The sequence below is a fragment of the Bos indicus genome, chromosome 18 (genome assembly GCF_029378745.1).
Source record: "Bos indicus isolate NIAB-ARS_2022 breed Sahiwal x Tharparkar chromosome 18, NIAB-ARS_B.indTharparkar_mat_pri_1.0, whole genome shotgun sequence".
Taxonomy (NCBI): domain Eukaryota; kingdom Metazoa; phylum Chordata; class Mammalia; order Artiodactyla; family Bovidae; genus Bos; species Bos indicus.
In genome coordinates, this window is record NC_091777.1 from 45,257,299 (window position 1) to 45,284,310 (window position 27,012).

A 27,012-nucleotide genomic window follows, 5' to 3' on the forward strand; every position below is an offset into this window, starting at 1 on the left:
CCCGGGGCGGGGGCGGGGCCGGCCCGGAGACGTCACTTCCGGTGTACACAGCCGGTCCGGGCGGTGCGCAGGGGGCCGGGGCGCGTCGCAGGTGAGGAGCGGGCACGAGCAGGCGCTGCCTGGTTCTGGCTGGCGGGCGGGCGGGCTCACCCACTGCGGGGCGGGAGGGCGGTGGGCCGCTGCCGGGGCTGGCGACTGGATGAGCTCGCGGGGCGTCGCTCCCGCTCGGGGCCTCAGTGCTCAGGGCCGTCGGCTCCCGCCCCTTGCCTGTCCGCTGTGGAGGACGCCGGGCTCAGGGGGAGCTGGCTGGGCGGACGGAAGCCCGGAGAGGCCTCGCGGCTCGTGCTTGGGACTGGGGGCGCGGCAGGGACCCCGCGGATACGGGACATGAGGGACCGGGAGCTCTCTCTTGGGCGACCGGAGCCGGGGAGGTCGAGCTGGCCCCTTTACCCGCTCCCGGAAACCCCTTCGAGGAGTACGCGGAGGGACCTCGGCCTATGGGTCTCGGGGTCCGCGGGGACTGCCTAGGGACGCGGCCCTCACGCCGCCCTGCGGCTGCCGGTCGGCTGAGCTCACCTTCCCCGCCGGGGCCGGGCCGGGCCGGGCCCCAAGGAACACGATTTTCCGGCCCCGCTGAGCCCGTTGGCGCAGTCGGGCCCGGGGAGGTTGCGCGGGGACCCCGAGAGGGCCGGGGATGAGGATGAAGGATCCAAGCCCGAGGGGCGAGCGTAGGGTCAGGGGTGTGTCTTCCTGCTCTGCTCGGTGCGAGGAAAGAAGCTTGCCTGGTTGGCATGATAAGAATTTTATTTATTCTCCTCACAAATTTTGCCAGATGGAATACTTAGCTTTGAGGGGAGAGGCCCTAATTTGAAAATAGCTTTCAAATTCCGCCCCTCACTCCCATTATAAAAGCAATTCATTCTCCTTTCTTCTCGCTCAAGACTACACAAAGTGTTGTGACAGTACTTTTTAAAGTAACAGTCATCATGTAACCTACCATTCAGTGATAGCCATTGCTAAGATTTTGTTGATACCAATAAATACATGTATTATCACTTTTATGGACTTCATTATACCTTTGTATATCACAATTTAACCAAGTCCTACTAATGAACATGTAAGGTGCTTCCAATTCGTCATGGGATAGATGATTCTGCCACAGAATTTGTCTGATGGTTCTTATAGGATAAGTTAACAAATAAGGTCAAAGGTAACATTCATTTAAAAAATACATAGTATTATTTTTCTTTTGTTGACTCTTGCAAAATTATTCTCCATTCCAGTATTTATAACATACAGCCATCTTTGCTTCTCATTTCATGGTTTTATTTTGTTTTTCTTTTAGCTATTTAATTTACTTAAAATAGAGTTTTGGTTTAAGATATGAAAAATTTCCCAAATACCTTCCCAATTTTATTGAATAAGCTGTGATTGCCATTGTATCATGTTTTACACCGAAAAGTTCTAAGTATGTGTTTGTAAAGGACTCCTTACAGACTTGATATTTAGATTTTGTGTATGCTTTTTCAAAATTCCATTCACAGTATCTTTTGTAAAAATTATTTTTCCTTAAAAGTCCTGGGAGTATTTTATGTTTGAATTTTTTTTTTTTAATTTTTATTTTTTGACAAAGTTTAGTTACTACTGTTTCATTTGCTTTCTTACTGACAAGATAACAAACTCCATATGAAGAGTTCAGGTTTGTTGTGGCAACTTTTCCGTCTGGCATTTGAGATTCTAATCTTCCTCTATTTTTGCACACGAATACGTAGGTTAGCATTGGAGACCAAGATAGAAAAGTTCTCAGATTCCCTTGGCAAGCCTAGATTTTTCTATCTAAAATTATCCCTGGATTTTTGGAAGACAGCATGTTTTAAGCATCCTCTTTAAAAATTTTTAAACAAGTTGCACATGATTCAGCTGAAAATTTTGCTAAATGTTTATTCTGTTGCTAATTTGAAGCCTAATATACCAGGAGCTTTTTGTCACGGAAATCTAACAAATCTATAGGAAAATTACTGTTTCTGAGAGTTAGTGGACTGGGACATCACATGAGTTGAGTGTCCACTCTCTTCCCTCCTGTGACTTTCTGCTTAGTGGAAAATGATGACCTTCCAAGGTGGACAGAGAATGTTGGTTTGAATAAGGAATTGCTTTTTTGGAGTTACAGAAAAAGTGAGATCCCATTTTCTCTTAGTATAAGTTCACTGAAAGCCTGGATGTATCAGGGGTTGTGCTTCAAATGTCTTTATTTATACTGAGTCCATCCTCCTGATGGTCCCTTAATGGATAGACACAGTGGCTGCTGCTATCTCATTTCCCTTGACCATAAGTATGTGGCATGGTGAGCCACACTTTCTTGCTGTTGTGAACCTCCTCTTAGTTGGCCTTCTTGATGCTATCTTAACTTTGTGACTGTGCTTTCTCATTTGTCTTTGCTTCTCTTCTTCCCACATCTGCCTGGGAGCATTTTGTATTTTTGTTGTTGTTCAGTCACTAAGTTGTGTCTGACTCTTTGTGACCCCGTGGACCGTAGCACACCAGGCTTCTCTGTCCTTCACGGTCTCCCAGAGTTTGCTCAAATTCTTGTCCATTGAGTCAGTGATGCTATTTAATCATCTCATCCTCTACTGCCCCCTTCTCCTTTTGCCTTCAGTCTTTCCCAGCATCAGGGCCTAGGCATTTTCTAAGGCCTAGCTTAATACCTCTACCTCTGTCCCTTAGCGCACGCTCATTCTCACTCATCCAGTATGTGACTTCTAGGTAGAGACCCATTTCATCCCTTCACCCTGTTTCCACTTGGTGACCCCAACTCAGACTTTGCTGCAAGTAATTTCTTTCTCTCACTCTAACTGACCCCTGCACATGTTCCTGAGGCCATACTTTCTTCAGGTGAGGGAGCCCTTCACTGCTTCCCAAGGTGGCTTGTCCTTTGTGACTCTCAAGTCCTTACCAGTTGACTTATTACAACTCTTCTTTCTTGATTTGGGTTGTATTTGCCATTTGCTTTCTATTCCTTACAGTTTGATGGAAACTTGTACCTTTGCTCTAAGGGACTTCAGACATAATATGATCCTACTCTGAATTAGAAAAGCGAGACCCAGTGAATTTAGTCATGAATTTAGTTAGCTTACATTTACTGAGTATTTACAGTGTAGGCTTCCCTGGTGGCTCAGACGGTAAAGCGTCTGCCTGCAATGCAGGAGACCCAGGTTTGATTCCTGGCTCAGGAGGATCCCCTGGAGAAGGAAATGGCAATCCACTCCAGCACTCTTGCCTGGAAAATCCCGTGGACAGAGGAGCCTGATAAGCTACAGTCCATGGGGTCGCAAAGAGTCAGATACGACTGAGCGGCTTCGCTTCACTTCACAGTGTAGGCCAGTTACTGTACTGGAAGATTGGAATAGAGAGCTGGAAGGCATGGCCTAGGTAAGAAAACCAGATAAGCAATTTCATCAAGTATCGCAAGTGCCTAGAAGCAGGAGACAGGTTTTAGAGATCTTGTCTGTCATGTTCACTGCTGCTATCTCCACAGCCTGAAGCACAGTGTTTCCGGAGGGATTATTTGTTGATTGAATCAATGATCATCTGAGATTGAAATCAGAATGAATGTTACATCAATTATCTATAGAAAAAATATAAGGCAAGAAAAGTTTGTAAATGTAGGTTTGAGAATTTCAGGGAAAACTTTCAAGTTCAACGAGAATGACCCAGCTATAACCCTTAGAAGGCATGATTGGAATGTGTTTGTGGCCAAATGCTTAAACTTAATGTTGTATCCTCAGAAGAAAGACTGGGACTCTGGAAGGAGAAGTTTCGGAAGATACCTTTGGAAATTGGGTTGGTGGGTCCAAGAGAAGAATCGACTTACGTGTTTGTAGTACCGTCGGGGGACCCTGGTTGCAGGAGCTGTGTGCAGTCCTCCACTGGGCCTTTGCACTTCCAAACAGATGGGTGCATCTCTGTTGATACCTCTAGTGGACTCTAGTGGGAAGAATCTTTCCTTTGCTGCCATGATCCAAAAACCCTTTGATTAGAACATGACTTTACATGGAGATTGCCTGTTGAGAGTGTTCTTCATCCTGACTCTTTGGTCAGATTCTGGTTTGTTTCCCCATCCGAGAAATGGGGTAATAATAACACCTTCCTCTTTGGCCCCCAGTAAGTGCTCAGTATTAGCTCTTGTCAGTATTTATAGAGTTTGTAACTGGCCTTCAGGGCTTCCCTGATAGCTCATTTGGTAAAGAATCTGCCTGCAATGCAGGAGACCCTGGTTCGATTCCTGGGTCGGGAAGATCTAGTGCAGACGGGATAGGCTACCCACTCCAGTATTCTTGGACTTCCCTTGTGACTCAGCTGGTAAAGAATCTGCCTGCAGTGTGGAAGACCTGGGTTCGATCCCTGGATTGAAAAGATCCCTGGAGAAGGGAAAGGCTACCCACTCCAGCATTCTGGCCTGGAGAATTCCATGGACTGTATAGTCTGTGGAGTCACAAAGAATTGGACGTGACTGAGCAACTTTGACTTTCACTTCTGTGGTTAATACATCAGTCATCTTTGAGCTTAGATAGCCTGAATCAGTCCCCCTGAACCTACTTGTTCCTTAGTGCACTGACAAAGCTGAGAGCCAGAAGGTGGGAAGTCATGACAGATGTGCTCTTCCCAAACTGCTTATTCAAAGAATTCAGCCACAGTTGTCAAGGAAGACTTCCAGGGGAAGGCTGGTCTTGAGCTGAATACTGTGGGAAGTAGTGAGTTCATCTCCACCAGAAGGGGAGCGGGCTTTTAGGCAGGATCATGACAGCTACAGAGGTGTAGAGCTGAGCAACCTTGAGGTATGTGATTTGAAGGAGATTTAGGGTGAAGGGTGGATAGACCTGAATAGGGGAGTAGAGGGAAATGAGACTGGCAAGTGGGGCCAGCTTTTTGAAGATATAGTTCATAACAGTCTCTAGCTTTTGCATCCGGCGTTGTGTCTATCCCTTAGCCTCACTGTGCCAGCCAGATGTCTTGTGAAGTGCTTTGCATATATTACCTTGTTTGCTCCTCATAATAATCCTGTGATGTAGGTATTTACTGTTAAAGAGAAATGACATGTCAGATATCACCTACAGGATCTCTGCCCCTCAATTCAGCCTGCATGTTGCTATAAGGCTAACCCTTGATATCTGCTATGCACTTAAAAGCCTTTTGTGGCTCCTGTTTCCTAATGAAGTCCAAGGTCACAAGATTTTCTGACTTCATAAAAACGTCTTGGGTTAAAGTGTGAAAATATGTATGTCTTAGTATTGAATCAAAACAGCATAGGTGCAGAGTGCATCAAGCATAGAGAAATATCATCTCAGTGAAAAGGCAAGATGCAAGACAATGTGTATATGTGCCCATTTGTGTAAAAAAAAGAGAGAGAGGGTACTCATGAAACAGATTTCTAAGAGCAGGAAGACAGTTCTCGAATGATAGAAAAGGAACAGTGATTGCCATTGGAATGAGGCTCCAGAAATTGAGGTTGGTAGACTGACCTCGCTTTTTCTTGCATACTCTTTTGTACAATATGATTTTTTCAATGATGTACTTGTATTATCAATTAAAAGTTAATGGGGGGACTTCCCTGGCAGTCCATTGGTTAAGATTTTGTATTTCCACTGTAAGGCTTCCCAGGTGGCTTAGTGGTAGAGAACCCGACTGCCAGTGCAGGAGACACAAGAGATGTGGGTTTGATGCCTAGGTCGAGAAGAGTCCCTGGAGTAGGAAATGGCAACCTATTCCCAGTATTCTTGCCTGAAAAATTCCATGGACAGAGGAGCCTAGCAGGCTGCAGTCCATGGGGCTGCAAAGAATTGGACACAGCTGAGTGACTGAGCATGCACACACGCTTCCAACGTAGAGGGCACAGGTTCTATCCTTGGTCCAAGAACTAAGATCCTACAGGTTGCATGGCACAGCCAAAAGAAAAGAAAAAGGAATTAAAAGCCAAATGTCCGTTGTACGCAGCAGTCATTTAGAGAGGGAATGTAGCGTAGAGGTTAAGGGCAAGGACTGTATCCAGACTGCTTGAGTTTGCATCCTGCCTCTACTACTTAATTAGTCACTAACCCCTAAGCCTCTCTTTACCTCAATTTACCCTGTCTGAAAAGGGGGAAAGTAATAGTGCCTACCTCCTGGTGTTATAGTGAGGCTTAAAGGAGTTGTTATTTGTGAAGTCCTTAGAACAGTTCCTGACAGGTGTGGGTTTCTGGTGGTGGTGGTCGTGGTGTGGCCCTGTGTTGTGCACCAAAGTGACTGTGAAGATCTGTCCAGTCTGTCTCTGTGTGTCCACAATTCATCTGCAAAGGCTCCGTGGGAACTAAAGGGGCTGGAGATGGTTTCATCGAAACAGTGGATCTTAAATATTGGTAACTTCTAGAAAAAGTGAAAGGAGAGACAAGGACACAAAGTGGCTTGTTCTGGGGGTGATATGTGTCTGAGGTGGACTGAGGCAGAGAAATGAGGCAGGAAAGAGCTTTGAGGGAGCCTGAAATTGGGGTATATTAATGCCATGGCCAGTCACTGTTCTTAATATATATAAAATAATGATATGATTTATGATAATGACAGTTTAGGCTTGATGAAATGTGGTAGCTCTACCTTGATCTTTCACATGATTGTGGGGTGTTCTTGTGTAATTTTTTTTAATGAACCCCTTAATGCAGTACATGTGGGTTTGTTCCAGGTTGGTGCTTGTAGTCAGTGCTGCCAGTGGGCATCCTGGATACAGGCCTCTACATTTCCTGAGTCTGTTTCTAGGATTCATTCCTAGATGATGTTGATTTTTTTTTTTAAACTATTTTGACTGTGTTCCTTGTGTCTAGGCCACCATCAGATATATGCTTTTTCAAATTGGTAGTTGCAAAGAATCATAATGTGAAAGATTGATTTTGAGTGTGCAATTAAAGCTAGGTAGGTATTACTGAAAAAAATTCAGATTTTCTTAATTGAAAATGATTTGGGGATTAGGTGCCAGTGAGATGGTCATTATGACTGGCGAACCTAGAAATACTTGAGTCTTCCACTGCCCAACTCCCAGATCCCAGAGGGGGATGTATGTGCCTGAGAACAGGTAGAGGAAGCTGGCTTGGCTCCCAGCCTTGAGAGCTGCAGTCTGGTAACCTAGGCAGGGAGAGGGGAAAGTGGCTTCTCTGACCAGGGACAAGGATCTGTAGTCTTTTTTTTCATTTGTCTGTATTTTTGGCTGCACTGGGTCTTTGTTGCTGTGTGCAGCCTTCTCCAGCTGAGGCGAACTGGGGCTACTCTCTGTTGAGGTGTGATGAGGGCTTCTCGTTGTGGTGCCTTCTCTTGTTACGGAGCATGGGCTCGAGGCTCAGGGGCTCTAGTAGTTGTGGCTTGTGGGCCCTAGAGCACAGGTTCAGTAATTGGTGCTCAGGCTTCATTGTTCCACAGCATGTGCAATCTTCCCAGACTAGGAATTGAACCTTTGTCCCAACACTGACAGGCGGACTTCTGTCCACTGCGCCACCAGGGAAGTCCTCAAGGACCTATCTTGTTCCCCATCTCAAGGTAGGAGAGAAGGCACCTGTGCTTAAGTTGCTTTGTGATGTACTTTATAATGCAAGGTGATTCGTTCCTTAGCACTGCCCCTGTTCTTTCTCTAGTTTGGGGCTGAAAGAGGAGGGAGTGGTCAGCAGGGAAGTGGGAGGGCCTGGTTTCCTTCCCCTCTGGAGAACACAGGGCAGCACCGCTTTCAGTTTCTTGCCAGGACTTTGGGAGTTGAGGCCAGAGCTGCAAGAAGGTAAAAAATATTTTTGAAAGTTATTATAACTATGTGGGGGTGGGGGTGAAGGGGAGTTTGTATTTTTAATGATAGCAGGCCAGAAAGAAGAATTTTTAAAAAAAGATAAAATGCTGCCCTCTGACTGGTCTGTGGCCTGTTTCAAAGCAGTAGCTTCCATTTATTGAGTGCTGTCCTTTATGGACTTAATCCTCACTGAAGTCCTGAAGAAACTGAGGCACAGGAGTTCAGTAATTCGCATAAGATCTTGGGTTAGTAAATATCATTTATTCAGCTGATAGTTACTAAGAGCAGGATTTCATATCTAGGTCAATCTGTCTCCCAAAGCCATAACTGTTTCCATGAAATCTCTCAAGTTGGAGCATCTTACCCTGCAAATTAAGAATATGAGCCACAGCAGTCCTTTTCCTAGGGCTGTCTTGCCTGCTTGGGAAAGAAGTGGGGGTGAGATGAGGAGGAGGCTCCTTGAATGTCCTCACTGCTAAATATTTGACTTGCTGGAATGTTTGTGGAGAAGAATGAGATCCTGAGCTATAACTCTGATTTACTGGGATTTTTTGAGAGACGGGAAGGCTTGCTGGGTGTAAAAACTGGAGGCTTTGTTCCCAGTCCAAAGGATGGAACTTCTATTATATCCATCGATAAAATTTTTCATGGATACCTTAAATTTTCAGAAATTATCCTGAATCTGAAGTGTATTTATCTAAAATTTATATAGTTCCACTCTGTAGTAAGAGAAATAGTTTCCATATTACAGTTTGATTTACACATTTGTACGTAAGCTTCTTGATAAATACTTGTTTTTCCCCATTGGAGGTTAATTTTGGGTAGGTTCCACAGTGCAAGTTGTTAAGAATGAGTAGCGCTATAGAACTTTATGTTTTCTTAAATGACTTTTTAATGTATACATAAATTTGGAAACTTTGGACTAGACTTAACCAGAGCTGAGTAGATCAAAGCCTTTCCGTGTTCTAACACACTGAAACAAAAACTGAAGGTTTTTAATAGGTCTAGGTTAAAAAAATATATTTTTTAACAAATCGGATTTGAAAAATTACATCAGTATTTTGTAACTTTTAATTTAATGATTTACTTTAAAGTTATCGTCTCTCCTTGATTTATGCTCGAATTTCCATCAGCAGGGTAGTTTGTTGTAATGAATGTCTTCATAGTGCTTGGGTGCATTTTAATTGGTCAAAGACCATTTCAGTTTGTAGATTAAAAACTTTGTTTCCCTGAGTAAACTTTTTCAGATGTTTAGGAGCCAACTTTGTTCACCTTTTGGAAATGTGGGGTAGTTTTTTACAGATAAGCCTCTTAGCAAGACTCTGACTTCCCCTTGTGCACCACCCCCCGCCCCATTTCCTTTTCTTTTGGAGATTTCTGTTCAACAGAGATTTTTTTTTTTTTTTGACTCAGAGCATTTCTCTAATACAATTCAAAAGTTCTAATATTTGTTTGTTTCTTTGGGCCTACCTCGTGGCTCACAGGGACCCGCACCATGGGCAGTGGCAGCAGAGTCCTCACTGCTGGACCGCCAGGGTCCTGGCCTGTTTTGTTTTTAACCTGTGTTATTCTGAAGCTAAATTTCAACTCTGTTGCCTTTGTGGTTAGAAAATTTGTTTTTTCTGCTGTAACTGAAATTATCAGTTATTCGTAGATTACTGAGTATAAAAGCTTTTTGACAATCTGCTAATGCTAACTTGCTTTGTTATTATGGAGGAATGTCGTATTTTGTGATGATAAATTGTTTTAGAGCAGGTGTCAGCACAAGGGGCAGTCAGGTGTCAGCCCGTGGAAGCAGTGTTACGCCATTAGACCAGAATCCCCTTGACACCAGCACTGTTAACCTGTGCATCCTAGGTGCCTAGAGTATTCAGGCACAACTTACAGGGTTGAGCCGTGCTAGAGGACACAGGTGTAGAAGAATCTTTAACTACGACAGATTCTAGCTATGATTAGAAATTTTTAGAATTCTATGAATAGAATTTTTATTTAATAAAGTTTTTTCTGTCTGCTTGAGTTTTCATACCTCAATATGATTTTAATATTTTTTTGTTTTGGCTGCTGCAAGCTGCATATTTAGTAGGGTTTTTTCCTGTCTACTAGTGTTTTCATACCTCAGTATAGGAAAGCTTGGACTGCAGATTTTGTCAACAAGTCAGTTATTTCGTAACTTTTTGTTTTGTTTTGGCTGTACAAAGCTGTATATTTAGTAGGTTGTTTTTCCTGTTTACTTGAGTTTTCATACAGGAAAGCATGGGCTTTAGATTTTGTCAACCAGTCAGTTATTTAGTAACTTTTTGTTTTATTTTGTTTTGGTTTCACCACTGGGCATGCAGTATCTTAGTGCCCCAACCAAGGATCTAGAACCAGTGCTCCCTGCAGTAGAAGCACAGAGCCTTAACCACTGGGCCACCAAGGAAGTCCCTGTCTTAATAGCAGTTTTAGTAGCCACTTCTTGACCAGGAAAAATATAGTTTAATCTTGGCATCCTTAAAAATTTTTTCATTGACTTTTTTTAAAAACTCTGATATAACTGTAATGTTTCAGGAGTTGTCGCACGATTCTTTAAACTAACATGGGTTATATTCCTTGGAAACTTTCTGTATAAACTAGAGCCCAGTTTTGCATGTAATTTTCTTTGGGAGCAGTCTCCCGGGCACAGAAGTAGTCTGGACTTGGTGGACCCCTAAGTGTCACTTCCTTTCCCCTGGTGTTGGCTCTCCATGTCTCCCTTTCCGTTTCCATGTTTTAATGATACCCTCCCTGCTCAGTGATTTGTGTTCAGGAAGCTAGGCAGTGATTACTTTTGTTTCTGCTTTGTGAATTTCCTCCCCCACTTCCTATTTTTACTGAGCAACTACAGGAAGTGAGGCGTCTCCTGGCTGGCAGCTGCTAAGTCCTGATTTTAGGTGGCAGAGAGCAAGGCTTTAGGGCTTTAAAAAAAAAAAATTAGTTAATTTATTTATATTTATTTATGCTTATTCTTTGACCATACCACATGGCATGTGGAACTTCCCTGACCAGGAGTTGAAACTGTGTTCCCTGCAATGGAAGCACGGAGTCTTAACCCCTGGACCATCAGGGAAGTCCAAGGCTTTAGGGCTTTAAAAAAAAAAAAAAAAGCATTTTCTTTATTTTTTTAAGCTTGTTTTTTGGCCGAATCTTGAGGCATGCGGAATCTTAGTTCCCAGACCAGGGATCTAACCTGCATCCCCTGCAGTGGAAGTGCAGAGTCTTGACCACTAGATCACCAGAGAAGTCCCTTAAAGCATGTTCCACCTTTGTCTGCAGGAATCATAGAAACACACTCTTATGATTGGGTGATTGGGTTGAGATGATGACATGTCCTCCTCAGCCTGGGGTTGGGGAAAACTGGGTACTCCTCAACTGGAGGGCAGAGCTTTTGGGAAGTGGTTGAGGGTTTTTTCCAGTAGTAACACTGGGACATAGTAGCCCTGTGGAGAAGCAGCCGTTGTGGGTGGACAGTGTGGCAGGAGCCAAGGGTGAGTGGAAGGGACCTGTTGCAAGTGAGGCTGGAGGGGGTGATTCTGGATTGGGGGCAGGGGGCCTCGATTGGCAGGCTTGCAGTGAAGTGAGGAGTCCCATATGCTCTGGGATCTTTGACAAGGCCTCAGCCTCTACAGTGCTCTCCTTCCTCCCAAGTCCCAGCATTTGATTTCTCAACCAGGTATTTAGCATTTACCTGCCTCTCTTCCAGTGATACCTTAAATGTATCTACTGTGGCTTAACTTCTGGGGGAAGTTTGTATCATCTTCCCAGAAAGAAATAACTTATACATTAGGTACCTGAACATGGAAGGACTTTGTTTAGCAGAGTTGCTCAGTAGCAGTACTGTTGACCTTTTGGGTGGATTATTCTTTGTCTTTAGGTGGACAGGGGGCTGTCCTGGGCATTGCAGGATGTTTAGCAGCATTCCTGGCCTTACCCACTAGCACTTTCTCAGTTGTAACAACCAAAAAATGTTTCCAGACATTGCAGAATGTCCCCTGGGTGGATGTCTGTGTGTGTGAGTGAGTGAGAGTGTGTTTGTATGTTTGTATGTTTGTATGTTTGTATGTATAGCCTTGTCTTCACTTGTTGAGAGCCACTATGTTAAAGATTGAGTGCTGACTTACTAAATTTTGTGAAATGGGATAAAATAGAATGTTTGGTCCCTTGGGATTGGAGCTATTAGTTTTATTCCAGTATCTGATATTCTCATGCATTTTTAGCTTGCTACTTAGATTTTGCTATTGTCTATCTATTATGCTTTCAATAAAAGGTCTTGGGGCCTGAGCATCTGGAGGCTTGGCTTCTAGTCCTCATAGAAGCTACTCTTTCTTGGCCTTAAATGCTTGCTCCTGAAGACTAGTTCTTTGGAAGCTGAACAGTGTAAGGGAGAGAGCAAGAGGCATTTAGGATGTAACAGAAACAGTAGCCAACATTTATGCAGTGCTTGTGCAGACCAGGTGACCAGGATTGAACTGTGAACTGTGGTGAGCACAATTGGCAGGATGAATGCTGTAAGAGACTGTAAGGAAAGGGAACAGGATAGGGACCACCTAGGCTAACACATGTAGGGTTGATATCAAGGCAGTAAATATACAGGAGGGAGACCAAGGGATGGAAGGATGACTAGGATCTCTTGTGAGTCTAGTCCCCAGAGCCTTGAATTTGGATCATCAGCAATGGATATGATCTCCTAAAGAGAAACAACTTTTCTCTTTTTTCATCTCTGGGCTCAACTTCCTGCCAGTTCCTGTCAAGAATCTTATAGCATGAAACCATCTCCTAAGGATAATAAACAATGTCTCAGTCTAGATAATTGACAGAGGTAGAGTAATGTAGTGATGGAGAACCCTGCTGCTAGTGGCAGGCCCCCCAGGCACAAACCAGCTCTTTGGGGACTATTTACCTCACCAGTGTAGCAGGACCCCAAAGAACTCACTCAGCTTCTTGTGTTACCTCACAGGGTAATTAGCTAACAAGTGTGAAGTGTGTAGCACAGCGCCTGCTACTTAGTGTCCATTCAGTTAAGGTCAGTTGTTTTTCTTTTACAGTTCTAGTGAATCTAAATGAAATTATGTATCCAAAGCTCTGGGTGTACTGCTTGACACATTGTAGTCACTTAATGATCAGTTTTATTGAGGAGAACTTGGGTAAACATGCCATTTTGTCAGCTTTTTTTTTTCTTTTTCAATTGGACTCTCTTATCTAGCACTTGGCTTACTGCCTTTGTGGCTAGCAAGGCTGAACATATGAATGCTGTATAGAAATAGCCATTAAATAAATACTGAGGATGAACTAATTATTCAGCAAATAGCTGTTGAATGTTTATAAGGTGCTTAGCACCCTGGAATGTCTTGAATGCCCTCAGTGATCTTTGTTGGAGGTGGCAGAGAAGCACAGGGGAAGCTGGCAGTTGTGATGCAGTACATCACTCTGCAGCAAAGATGATGCTAAGACAGGGCTGAAAACAGGATGTTATGGTTGCACATGCATTTGCTCCTACCTCAGGCTTTGTCAAGGTCTCTTCCCAAAATGACGTGTCAGACGTTCAGGAGGAGTAAAAGTAAGCCGGGAGAGCTTTCCATGCAGAAGGAGCTCAGTGGGTAGATGGTGAGAGGAAAAATGGCACAGGCGCGAACTAGGCAGAAATGGGGTGGGGGAGGTGGGAGAAAGATGGGAAGGTAATGGAGAGCCGTAATCAGTTTTAAGCAGGAGAGTGGCGTGATTAATCACACAGCAACCAGAGAGGAGCAGTCCAGGCATTTGGAAGATCACTCACGAGGCTCCTCTATAATTCAGGCAGGAGATAAAGATAGTTAGAACTTTGGATCGGCAGTGAAAATAGAAAAGACTTGTAAAATGTTAAGAGAACAGAACGAACTTGACTAAATGATTAATTGAATGTAAGTCCAGGTTTCTGGCTTGTTCATGTAAGTTAATAGTGATGCCATTCACCAAGACAGGGAAGGAATATGGAAAGACTGGGGAGAGTTGGTTCTGGACATTTGATTCAAAGACCTGTGCACTAGGCCGTTGAATATTTGGAATATGGAGCACAAGAGAAAGACTGGGGCTCGAGAGATGGATTTGGGGATCCTCCCAGTGAGAATTTGTTGATCTTAGAAACAGACAAGGCATAACAGAGCTCTATGGAACCACAGCATTTCAGCTCTGTCAGTGACTCAGAGAGGTGACTGAGAATGGCCAGAGGGGCAGGAGGAGAGCACAGAGAACTAGCATCTTTGTCTATCACTCATTTTAATGTGACAGCAGAAGGTGAGCCAAAAAAAGAAGAGTCCTAAGGAGAGAGCGAGAGAGACCTAAGAACTGGGTCTTCTGGACATTTTCTCTTGTCTGAATAGATACTTTAAATTTGTGAATGTTGGGAATAAAATTCTTCAAAGCATTTTTCTGGAATGCATTTCTAAATATGGCTTGTGTCATTCTGACTGACCAAAAAAAAAAAAAAAAAAATCACCATGGAAATGGTTGGACTTTGAACTTCATGGACAATAACTTCACTTACCTCCCTAATTTCCTGTGAGTGTCCCCACATTATCAAGAGTGGGTATTTAGATTTACATTGTTGTGGACTGGAGAGGACAGAGATTTTTCTGTCTGTTTTCTCTGAAGGAGTTGGTTTTGGAGTCATCATCTTTATTTTAAATAACAGCTTTATTAAAGTGTAAGTTACACACCATCAGTTCACTCACTTAAAGTGTATCATTCAATGATTTTTAGTATATTCATAGTTATTACAACTACCACCACAATTTCAGAATGTTTTCATCACTCCAAAAAGGCTGGAAAAAAAAAAGAAACCCTGTGCTCATTAGCAGTCATTCTTTGTTTTTCCCAGTCACCCTAGCCCTAGGCAACCATTAATCAAACTTTGTGTTTCAATGGATTTGCCTGTTCTGGACACTGCATATTAATGGGATCATGCAATTTGTGAACTTTGTTTCTGGCTTCTTTCACGTAGTGTAATGTTTTTAAGACTCATCCATGCTGTTTTATGTATCAGTACTTCATTTCTGGTTTTTTTTTTTTTTCGGCTGCTTGGCATGGCTGGTGGGATCTTAGTTCCCCAACCAGGGGTTGAAAACCAGGCCCCAGCAGTGAAAGCACCAAAACCCTAACTGCTGGACCACCAGGGAATTCTCATGCTTCGCTCCTTTCTTGCCTGAAGAATATTATTCCTTTGTATGGCTATATGCCACTAAGTCGTTACACATTTGGGTTGTTTCTGCTTTTGCACTATTATGAATAATACTGCTCTGGACCTTCATGTACAGGTTTTTGTGTAGACATATGTCTTTCATTTTTCTTGGGTATATACATAGTTGTGGAATTATTTGGTCTTATGGTAATTCTATGTTTAACCTTTTGAGGTACTGCCAGACTGTTTTCCAAAGTGTCTGCACCATTTTATATTCCCACAGATTCTAGTTTCTTCACATCCTTGCCAACACTTGTTTTGATTGTATTTTTATCATAGTCATCCTAGTTGTAAAGTGATATCTCATGGCTTTGATTTGCATTTCCCTGATAGCTAATGATGTTAACCATCTTTCCATTGCTTGTTGGTAATTTGTATATCTTCTTCAAAGGGTTCATCTATTTTTGATCATCAGTTTGGACAAGGTAGATGAAGTTGTAAAACCTGATACTGTAAAAGAACAGATGAACATGTAGAGAAATGAGGGAAAAGCATGCGTGTGTATGTGTGTGGTAAAAGATGCTATAAACAGAAAAAGATGAAGGACGGGCTCCCCAGAGAAATAACTAGCACTCTTTACCCATCTCAGGCATGAGCTTGAGAAACAGGGTGCTTGATGATCCTGTTATTTAGCTGTGACTTTACTTCCAAAGTAAAGCCTCTACCATGGTCTCTACCTTCCGCACATCACTTTGTCTTAAGACTACAGGTGTTGCAACCACTGCCAAGTTTCTGTAGATCTATAGTCTGACAAGTAGAGAGGTTGCCACATGGATTAATAGTTTGGTCTGTATTGAAGTGTGTATCAGAATTTGCTTCCTTCTTAAGTTGAATAATATTCCATTATATGATCATACCACATTTTGTTTATCCATTCATCCATTGATGGACATTTGGCTTGTTTCAGCCTTTTTGCTATTATGCATAATTCTGCTATGAACATTGGTATACAAATATCTGTTTGAGTCCCTGCTTTCAGTTTTTTTCTGTGTATACCCAGGAGTAGAATTGTTGGATCATATGGTAATTAGTTATTAATGTACGTTTAATTTTTTGAGGAACTGCCATCCTGTTTTCCAAAGTGACTATACCATTTTACATTTCTACCAGCAATGAATAGGGCTTCAGCTTCTATATCCTTGCCAAAATGTTGTTTTCTGTGTTATTTTTTCTTTTTATAGTAGTCTTTCTAATGCATATGAACTGGTATTCATTTTGGTTTTGCTTTGCATTTCCCTAATGATTGGTGATGTTGAGTATTTGTTCATGTGTTTATTGATCATTTGTTTATTTCTTTGACAAATGTCTATTCACGTCCTTTGCCCATTTGACAGTTGTTTTGTTTGCGTGTATGTTTTTGAGTTGTATGAGTTCTTTTTATATTCTGGGTTTTACTTCCTTTTCAGATATATGGTTTACAAATATTTTCTCGCGTTCTTTGGATTATCTTTTTACCCAAAGTTATCTCTGCCAGTTGTGTCCTTTGATGTATAGAAGTTTTAATTTTGATGAAGTAAAATTAGTCTAGTTTTTCTTTTGTTGCCTGTGCTTTTGATGTCATATGCAAGAAATCATTGCCAAGTCCAAACTCATTGGTTTTTATATATTTAGGGAATTTTACTCCAAAAGAGTTTTTCTTTCAATTCTTAGATTCTACCACTTTTGGCCATTAATAGGGCTTAATTTTCAGGTTGACTCTGAATCCTAGGACATGGGCTGGTAGTATTAAATGGGTTCCCTAATTTCTGGCCAGATAAGAATTCCTGGGCTTATCTTTTAGTTTTTGACCCTAGATCTAGAATCAGCGATTCCTTTCTTTTAAAAAAAAATCATTTATTACTTATCTCTGGTTGCATTAGGTCTTCATTGCTGCGCATGGGCTTTTCTCTAGTTGCCGGCCAGTGGGGGCTGCTCTTCATCGGAGTGCACGGGCTTCTCATGCAATGGCTTCTCTTGTGGTGCACAGGCTCTAGGCACATGGGCTTCAGTAGTTGCGGCCCACGGGCCTGGGTGCCCCATGGCATGTGAAATCTTCCCGGACCAGGGATCCAACCTGTGTCCCCTGCATTGGCATCCACTGTACCACCAGGAAGTCCCAAGAATCAGCCGTTTCTATAAGGAGTTCTCATTCTAGTCGTGGGAGGAAATGGTATTAAGGGAGATAATTGCAACTGGGATATGAATTTAGGTCTTTTCAGTAAAGTAAATGTGTACTTTTTAGAAAGAAAAAGATAAATCATGATTCAAATTTAATAGAAGGATTAAAAGACTTTTATTTCGTTGATTTTATATTTGTCTCTCTTCTCCTTTGTTGACCAGAGAGATACAGTCAAGATCCTGTTTTAATTTGAAATAACCCTTCTCTGTACCACTAATAGGAGTTGGCTGATTCAGTGGCCAGGAGTGAGAAATAAGGAGGAGACCAGGTAGATGAAGCTATTTCCCACTCCTGACTGTTCCTGCTGATTCAAAGCTGGACATTTATCCACATCTTCCTGGAGGAGGGCTCTGCTTCTCCACCTGCCTTTGGCTTTACGTGTTCTGTGAAATGTCTAGCTCTGCTCTGGTTTATCTTGTCGTACAATTTCCTCTGCCTTCCTCTGTGTCTTCTAGAAAGTGATCAGCACTTAAATAGACTGTATCCCTCAGCTGTTCTTATCACTGTTATGTTGATTCCCTTGTGAGTATCTTTACTGTTATGTCTTTGGGATTTGAGCAATGTGGGCAGGTAAGTACATGTGCCTGTTTTATTTAGCCTGCCATCTTGAAATGAAGCTACTTTGTGCCATACTGTTTCTGACAATGCGTGCTGAGTGCTGCATGCGTGCTAAGTCACTTCAGTGGTGTCCGACTCTGTGTGACCCTATGGACTGTAGCCTGCCAGGTTTCTCTGTCCATGAGATTCTCCAGGCAAGAATACTGGAGTGGAATGCCATGCCCTCCTCCAGGGGATCTTTCCAACCCGGGGATCGAACCTGAGTCTCTTTCGTCTCCTGCACTGGCAGGAGGGTTCTTTATCACAAGTGCCACCTGGGAAGCCCCATTTGTGACAGTAGGACTGTTTTTCACTCTCTTTCTCTTAATGGCTTAATGACTGAAATGGATTTTAAATTGTTCTCTGTGTTCACAGATAATAACTCTCACATCATTGAAACGTGACGCCAGCCACCCTAGAATACAGAGATTTCCACTCAGTTAAGGGATTGGGTGACTTTATAAGACCTTTCTTGTCAGTAACTTTTTCTCAGACAAGCAGAATAATAAGGCCTACTTATTTTCACTTATTGGAATGATGATAATAGGATCATCAAACATTTAGTGGTTAATAGGTGTCAGACATTATTCTACATGCTTTCTATGTATAAACTCATTTAACTCAATAACAGTAGTTATGGTTATTATCCCTATTTTACAGACGATGAAACTGAGGCACGGAGAAATTAAGGAACTTGCCCAAGGTCACATAGCTGGTTAGTGGCAGAGCCAGGATCCCACCCAGTTGGTCTGCCCCAAGGCCACTGTTTTCCACTGCATTCTCTGAAGGAAAGGTCTTCAAGTTTTCTCAGGATGACCACTTTTTTTTTAATGTTATCAGTTATGGGTATAAGAAAACCCTTTTAAAAAAAATGTTTATTTTTAATTGGAGGATTATTGCTGTACAATATTGTTTTGGTTTCTGCCATAAGGAAAACCCTTTTATACTTAGCTTTTGTCTAGTTTCAGCCTGTTCTGTGTTATTGGTTGAATTACAAATTGCTGCTGACTTTGATTACAGAAAGGAATGTTTTAAAAGATGTAGTTAGGTCTGAGTTCAATTTTAATTTATTGAGAGTTTTTGCAGATTATTGTAGTGTTGAAAAGATGTGACATATACTAAAATGTCCTTTCCTACTATGTGTTTGAGAATCTTAGGCAGCATTAAAACTTATGACTACAACACAAATCTTACAAGTCTTGGCTGCAGCTAACTTCTGAGGTCTTTCACAATGCATATTTATTTCCATGTAGCATGAATAGTGGATTCATAAATGGTGAATATTTTCCCAGTGAAAATTCTTTTCAAGAAAATACGGAGCAGAAATGTCCTTAAATGGATTGAACATATTTTAGCCCTTCAGGGAGATAAATAGAGGGGGAAAGCTTTCAAAAAACAGCAAGACAAGCACTGAGAATACTTTAAAAAAGGAAGGGATATATCCCCATGCTTACATACATGTTTGTGTGCATTTTAAACTTCTTTTGGCTTTACTGGGTCTTTGTTGCTGCACGTGGGCTTTCTCTATTTGTGATGTACAGGGGCTACTCTTTGATACTGTACATGGGTTTTTCATTGCAGTGGCTTCTCTTGTTGTGGAGCACAGGCTCTAGGCTCTCGGGCTTTAGTAGTTGTGGCACACGAGCTTAGTTGCTCCATGGCATGTGAAATCTTCCTGGACTAGGGATCGAACCTATGTCCGTTGCATTGGCAGTTGGATTCTTATTCACTGTGTCAACAGGGAAGTCCCTTTTTAATTTACAGAAATGTATGATCTTGTGCAACAGTAGAACAGATAACACAATGAACCTCATGCGTGCCTATCACCGAGCTTCCAGCAACATTTTGTGAAGGGCTCTTATGATGACTGCCATGATGATGACTCCTGAGATGCGTGTCACCACCTTGTTTGCATATTACTTCTGGCAAAGTCCCATTTGAAAATGATAGGACTTGAATGGTATTTCAATTCCATGATACTTCCTTGAATTCAACACTGTCTAGTTTTGATTATAGCAAAGATCAGCACAGGAACACAAGATCTATTAAGAATAAGTAGAAGCCAATTTTTATTTTCTTAAGGGTCTTGTTTGTTCTGTCTCGTGAAGAACCCCAACCTTAACTATGACTAAAATGGTTTTGTTAGAAGCAATTATGATATAAGCAGACGTTTTCATTGAATTGTCCAGCCAGCCCCTTGATTCTAATATATAGAATCATTTATCACATGGAGGTGGAAGTCCCTTTCTGGGTTTTTGAATGAATAGGAATGTTGATGAAATACACAAGTTGCCATAAGTAGTGTTTATATAGTCTGCATCTTCAGATGTCCTCATCCTTGTGACTTTCAGCAGGTTTTCAGCTGACCAGTTTTGTTCTCAAATTATAATATATGTCTAGAACCACTTGAGAATCTTGTAAAAAATGCATATTTTTTTCTGCTCCTAATCCCAAAGATAGATTCTTTAGATTTGGATTGTACCCCAGGAATCAGCATTTTAACAGTCATTCCATTAAGAGGGATATTCTGATTCTAATGTCAGAGAAGGAAGTCCTTAAGCTATGGTTGGCTTTTTCCTTTCAACCTAGTCCAGTGAGGTTAATGTTAATATGGGATCTTATCAAAAATTGCTTAAAATTTTCCATTCTTTTTTTTTTTTTCGCCATTCTTAATAACATGTTCAGTGGGCATTATAACCACTCCTTGAACACTGATGTGACATATAGACAGCCTTATGCTAATACAGATGCATCTTTGGTCTTTTTTTTCTCTTGGCTGGGCTGGGGCTTTGCTGCTGCACATGGGCTTTCTCTAGTTGTGGTGAGCAGGCTTTTCTCGTTGCGGTGGTTTCTCTTGTTGGGGAGCAGGGGCTCTAGGGTGCATGGCTTCAGTAGTTTCGGTGCATGGGCTTAGTTGCTCCTCGGCATGTGGGATCTTCCTGAACCAGGGATCGAACCCATGTCCCCTGCCTTGGCACGTGGAGTCTTAACCTCTGGACTACTAGGGAAGTCCTGCACCTTTGGTCTTTAACAATTCAATTATGATGCTCATGACCTGAGGACCACACCTTCAGAATATAGGTGCACAGGCTGTGATATGGATTCAGAGGATCCAATATGGAGATTCCCTGGTGCTTCAGTGATTAGGAACCCAGTGCTTCCCCTGTAGGGGGCACAGGTTCAATCCTTGGTCGGGGAACTAAGATCCCACAAGCCAAATGGCATGGCCAACGAACAACCAACAAACAAATTAAAAAGTAAGCAAAAATAAAAAATCACTAAGGGTCCAGTATGTATTTCTCTCTGGTTCCCTGGAATGTGTTAACTTGAGCCTTTGTCCTCCCCTGTTTGGTATCTGCTGGACCAACCCTAGATGCAGTTTTGATGATGTCACCTGCTGCCTCCAGCTCTATGTAGCCTTCTTCTGTTGGGAAGGGAAGGGAAGCACGGAGAGTGTGAACGGCCGGTGGTTCTTCACCTGGGACTCCAAATCCAAAACTGAAGGAAAACTCTGGTGTTTTGGATACATGTTTGACTATGGAGTGTTTTGTCATCAGTTTCTAAAAGGAATCTGTGACCTTTCCCTCCCCACCTCCTTCTACTTCCCAACTCTGCATACATACACACAACAGAGAGCCGTGTCCTAGAGCAGCCTATGTGAGAGTCACCTGGCCTCTAGACAGCAGTTGTAGGGACACCAAATTGCAAAACAGTCTCTACTCTGTGGAATCAGAATTGCTCTTCATCATCTGGTAAAAACTGCAAGCCACAGCTGTGCTGGGTGGCCAACTGGCCAGCTGTATTGCTTAACTAATATTCCATGTGTCCCCCTACATTTCCCAGTTTATCTTGCAGTTACATTAGCACATGTGACTAATTCTGACCAAAAGGAAGTGATGTGTGCCACTTATGTTGGGAAGTGATGTGTGTCACTTATATTGGGAAGTGATGTGTGTCACTTACACTGGGAGGCAGTGAAGAGTGGATATGGGTTTCTTTTCTTGTGCTAAGGTGACTGTGGAAAGTACAAGTTCCAGTGATGTCCCTACAAGCTGAAGGGCTGCCAGACCCTCACTGAATGTTATGTGAGCAAGAAATAAATCATCTTAGGTTAGGCCACTCCTTTCAGGATTTGTTCCTGTAGCATAGCTTAACAAGGATAGTGCTGAATAGAACACTTCCATATGCATTTAGAGTTCTGGCAGTAAAGATGTAGGTACTATGCAGTCTAGTGCAGGACATTTAGTACTTTGAGATCTTTTTCCTTCATCTGAATTGAAAGGTATCCCTGGAAAACTTTTTTTTTGTTGTTGTTGTGGCATGCAGGATCTTAGTTCCCCGACCAGGGATTGAACCCATGCTGCCTGCATTGGGAGCTTGGAATCTTTTTTTTTAATGTAGATTTTGTCACTTTAAAAAATTATTTATTTATTTATTTATTTTTGGTTGTACTGAGACTTTGTTGCTGCACGGGCTTTTCTCTAGTTGTGGAGAGTGGGAGCTGCTCTCCAGCTGTGATACACAGGCTTCTCATGGCAGTGGCTTCTCTTGTTGAGGAGCACAGGCTGTAGGGCACATGGGCTTAGCAGTTGTGGCTCCTGGGCTCTAGAGCGCATGCTCAGTAGTTGTGGTGCAGAGGCTTTGTTGCTCCAAGGCGTGTGGGATCTTCCTGGATCAAGGATCAAACCCATGTCTCCTGCATTGGCATGTGGATTCTTTATCACAGCCACCAGGGAAGTCCTGAGCTTGGAGTCTTAATCACTGGACTGCAAGGGCAGTCCCCCAAACTTATTTTTTATTATGTACCTTTTGCTGTTAAATGAGAAGTTACATAGGGAAAATAACAGCCTTGTTGAGATATAATTCACATACCATATGTGTTATAGTATATTCAGAGTTGTTCAGCAGTCACACTATCTAACTTCAAAACCTTGTTATTACCCTGAAAAGAAACCCTGTACTCATTAGCAGTGACTCTCCATTGCATAAATCTACTTGTTTCTATGGATCTTCCTATTCTGGGCATTACGTATCAGTCAGGGTATATAATACGTAGCTTCTTGTGTCTGGCTTCTCTTGCACTTAGTACAGTGTTTTCAAAATCTGTCCATGTTTTATAATAGCATGTATCAGTACTTCATTCCTTTATATGTGCATAATACATATTTAATGTTCCATTGTATATGCCACATTTTATTTGTTCATGAATCAGTTGATAAGAGATTTGTGTTGTTTCTTTTTTTTTTTTTTGATTATTTTGAATAATTCTGCTGTGAACATCAATGTGTAGGTTTTTGTGTGAATTTATATTTTTCCTCTCTTGAATATATACATTGGAGTGGAATTGCTGGGTCATGTGGTAACACTGTAGTTATTTTGAGGAGCTGCCAAACTGTTTCCCAAAGTGCTATACTTTTTACAATCCTACCAGGAATGTATGAGGGTTCCAGTTTCTCTACATTCTCACCAACACTTGTTATTGTGTGTCTTTTTGATTAAAGTAATCATCTTTGATGAAGCAGCTATATGCAAACCAGTCAGTGAGATATTAATGTGTATTTTAACTTGTTAAGTTGTTCTTTAAGCAGTTGTAATATCTACTGGCATTTTTATAAAAATATTCACCATGAGCTTAGCACTAAAATAAAAAGTGTAATGAACAATAACAATTTCTCTGCTTGCTTAGTGTTTACAGATTTTATGTTTAAAATAATGGATTCTAGAAGAGGGAAAAAGGGAGTAGATGATTCTCCAAATGTAATTGTTGTCTCTCTTTTTAAAAAATTAATTTATTTCTTGGCTCTGCTGGGTCTCCGTTGCTTTTCTTGGATTTTCTCTATTTGTGGCAAGTCGGGGATCTCTCTAGTTGTGATGCTCGGGCTTCTCATTGTGGTGGCTTCTCTTGTGGAGCACAGGCTCTAGGCACGTGGGCTTAAGCAGTTGTGGCACACAGACTCAGTATTTGCAGCTCACGGGCCCTAGAGCATGGATTCAATATTTGTGGTGCATGGGCTTAGTTGCTCTGCAGCATGGGAATTTTCCTGGACCAGGGATCGAACTTGTGTCCCCTGCACTGGCAAATGGATTCTTACCCACTGCACCACCAGGCAAGTCTATACTTGTTCTCTTAAAGCATAAATTTGTCTTTATAAATTATGTACTTCTAATTTGTCAGATGGATTATACCTTAAATAAATAAGCTTGAGCCTTTTAAAATCACAATGAAATCCTGAAAGGTTGTCCAAAATGAAGTAGTTGAATTGTTACATTAAATATATCCTGGAGTTCACTACTTAAAGGAGCTTCTATGTATCTTTTAAGATGGTCAGTAACCCTCTGATTATTTGTTTCATAGATTGATGTTTTTGTTTATTTTTAAGAAGAGGAGTACCCCATTATGTTGGGAATACAAGTGTTTGAAGTAGTATTATGTACATAGTTGATCCTCACATAGATGCTCACAAATCTCAGATCCTGTGTTTGCAGATTAGCTTAGTGGCTACAATTTATTTGCAACATAAAATAAATACTTGCAGAGCTCTTGTGGTCAGTTGTAGACATGTGCAAAGTGGCAAAAAATTTGAATTGCCCAACATGCACACCCCCAGCTGGGGTTGAACAGGGTGATGGTCTGCCTTCTCATTTCAGCTCTCAGACTATAAGCAAGTATTCTTTTCATAGTCTCTTAAGTGCCACGTTTTTTGCATTTTTATACTTTTTGTTGGCAGTTTCACTGTTTAAAATGGCCCCTAAGTATATTGCTGAAGTGCTCTCTAGTGTTCCTAAGTCCAGGAAGGCTGTGATGTACCTAACAGAGAAAATCCATGTGTTTGATGAGCTTGATTAGGTATGAGTTATATTGCTATTGCCTGTGAGTTCAGTGTTAATGAATCAACAATATATGTTAACTAAGGTATCTGTAAATAGAAACATAAGACAAGGTTATATGTTAATTGGTTGGTGACAATGTTTTCACCAGACATTTATGGGATCTTAACTTTGCATGTATGTCTTCTAAGAGTACTGATTTAATATTTGCTAATTCAGTGTTCATAGCAACCTTACATAACTACAGAGTCAACTTATGTAATGAGTTGTTTTTCTCTTGTTGCTTTCAAGAGTCTCTCTTTAGCTTTCGACATTGCATTATAATGTGTCTACACTGAATTCTTTTTTTAGTTTATCCTACTTGGAGTTTGTTGAGCTTCATAAATGTATAGATTCATGTGCTTTTCATCAAATTTGAGAAATTTGGGAACTTTATTTCTTCAAATTCAGACTTAAATTGAAGAAAGTAGGGAAAAACCATTAGATCATTCAGGTTTGGTCTAAATCAAATTCCTTATAATTATACTGTGGAAGTGACAAATAGATTCAAGGGATTAGATCTGATAGACAGAGTGCCTGAAGAACTATGGACATAGGTTTGTGACATTGTACAGGAGGCAGTGATCAAGACCATCCCCAAGAAAAATAAATGCAAAACAGTTGTCTGAGGAGGCCTTACAAATAGCTGAAAAAAGAAGAGAAGCTAAAGGTAAAGGAGGAAAGGAAAGATATACCCATTTGAATTTAGAGTTCCAAAGAATAGCAAGGAGAGATAAGAAAGCCTTCCTCAGTGATCAATGCAAAGAAATAGAGGAAAACAATAGAATGGGAAAGACTAGAGATCTCTTCAAGAAAATTAGAGACACCAAGGGAATATTTCATGCAAAAATGGGAACAATAAAGGACAGAAATGGTATGGACCTAACAGAAGCAGAAGATAGTAAGAAGAGGTGGCAAGAATACACAGAAGTATATAAAAAAGATCTTCATGACCCAGATAATCACAATGGTGTGATCACCCACCTAGAGCCAGACATCCTGGAATGGGAAGTCAAGTGGGTCTTAGGAAGCATCACTACAAAGAAAGCCAGTGGAGGTGATGGAACTCCAGTTGAGCTATTTCAAATCCTAAAAGATGATGCTATGAAAGTGCCGCACTCAATATGCCAGCAAATTTGGAAAACTCATCAGTAGCCACAAGACTGGAAAAGGTGAGTTTTCATTACAATCCCAAAGAAAGGCAATGCCAAAGAATGCTCAAACTACCGCACAATTGCACTCATCTCACACGCTAGCAAAGTAATGCTCAAAATTCTCCAAGCCAAGCTTCAACAGTATGTGAACTGTCAACTTCCAGATGTTCAAGCCGGATTTAGAAAAGGCAGAGGAACCAGAGATCACATTGCCAACATCCATTAGGTCATAGAAAAAGCAAGAGAGTTCCAGCAAAACATCTGCTTTATTGACTACGCCAAAGCCTTTGACTGTGTGGATCACAACAAACTGTGGAACATTCTGAAAGAGATGGGAATACATGACCACCTTACCTCCTTCCTGAGAAATCTGTGTATGCAGGTCAAGAAGTAACAGTTAGAACTAACTGGACATGGAACAACGGACTAGTTCCAAATCGGGAAAGGAGTACATCAAGACTATATATTGTCACCCTGCTTATTTAACTTATATGCAGAGTACATCATGAGAAACACTGGGCTGGATGAAGCACAAGCTGGAATCAAGAGTCCCAGGAAAAATTTCAATAACCTCATACATGCAGATGACACCACCCTTATGGCAGAAAGTGAAGAAGAACTGAAGAGCCTCTTGATCAAAGTGAAAGAGGAGAGTGAAAAAGCTGGCTTAAAACTCAACATTCAGAAAACTAAGATCATGGCATCCGCTCCCATCACTTTGTGGCAAATAGATGGGGAAAACATGGAAACAGTGAGAGATTTTATTTTGGGGGCTCCACAATCACTTCAGACAGTGACTGCAACCATGAAATTAAAAGATGCTTGCTCCTTGGAAGAAAAGCTATGACCAACCTAGACAGCATATTGAAAAGCAGAGCCATTACTTTGCCAACAAAGGTCTATCTAGTCAAAACTATGGTTTTTCCTGTAGTCCTGTCTGGATGTGAGAGTTGGACTATAAAGAAAGCTGAGCACCGAAGAATTGATACTTTTGAACTGTGATGTTGGAGAAGACTCTTGAGAGTCCCTTGGACTGCAAGGAGATCAAATCAGTCAATCCTAAAGGAAATCAGTCCTGAATATTCGTTGGAAGGACTGATGCTGAAGCTGAAACGCCAATATTTTGGCCACCTGATGCGAAGAACTTATTGGAAAAGACCCTGATGCAGGGAAAGATTGAAGGCAGGAGGAGAAGGGCATGACAGAGGATGAGATG

General features: G+C 41.6%; 1 protein-coding gene across 2 annotated transcripts in view; it reads left to right on the forward strand.

Annotated features, from left to right (window-relative positions):
* The window catches only part of GARRE1 (granule associated Rac and RHOG effector 1), an 85,020-nt gene continuing 58,008 nt past the window's right edge, over positions 1 to 27,012 (forward strand). The window contains exon 1 of one of the 2 annotated variants that reach the window (XM_070770924.1): positions 1 to 91. The gene's annotated coding sequence lies outside the window, so the exon portion shown is untranslated. Of the gene's footprint in view, positions 92 to 230; positions 7,787 to 27,012 lie in introns of those variants that run through there. The other variant, XM_019978637.2, reaches the window with a different exon arrangement.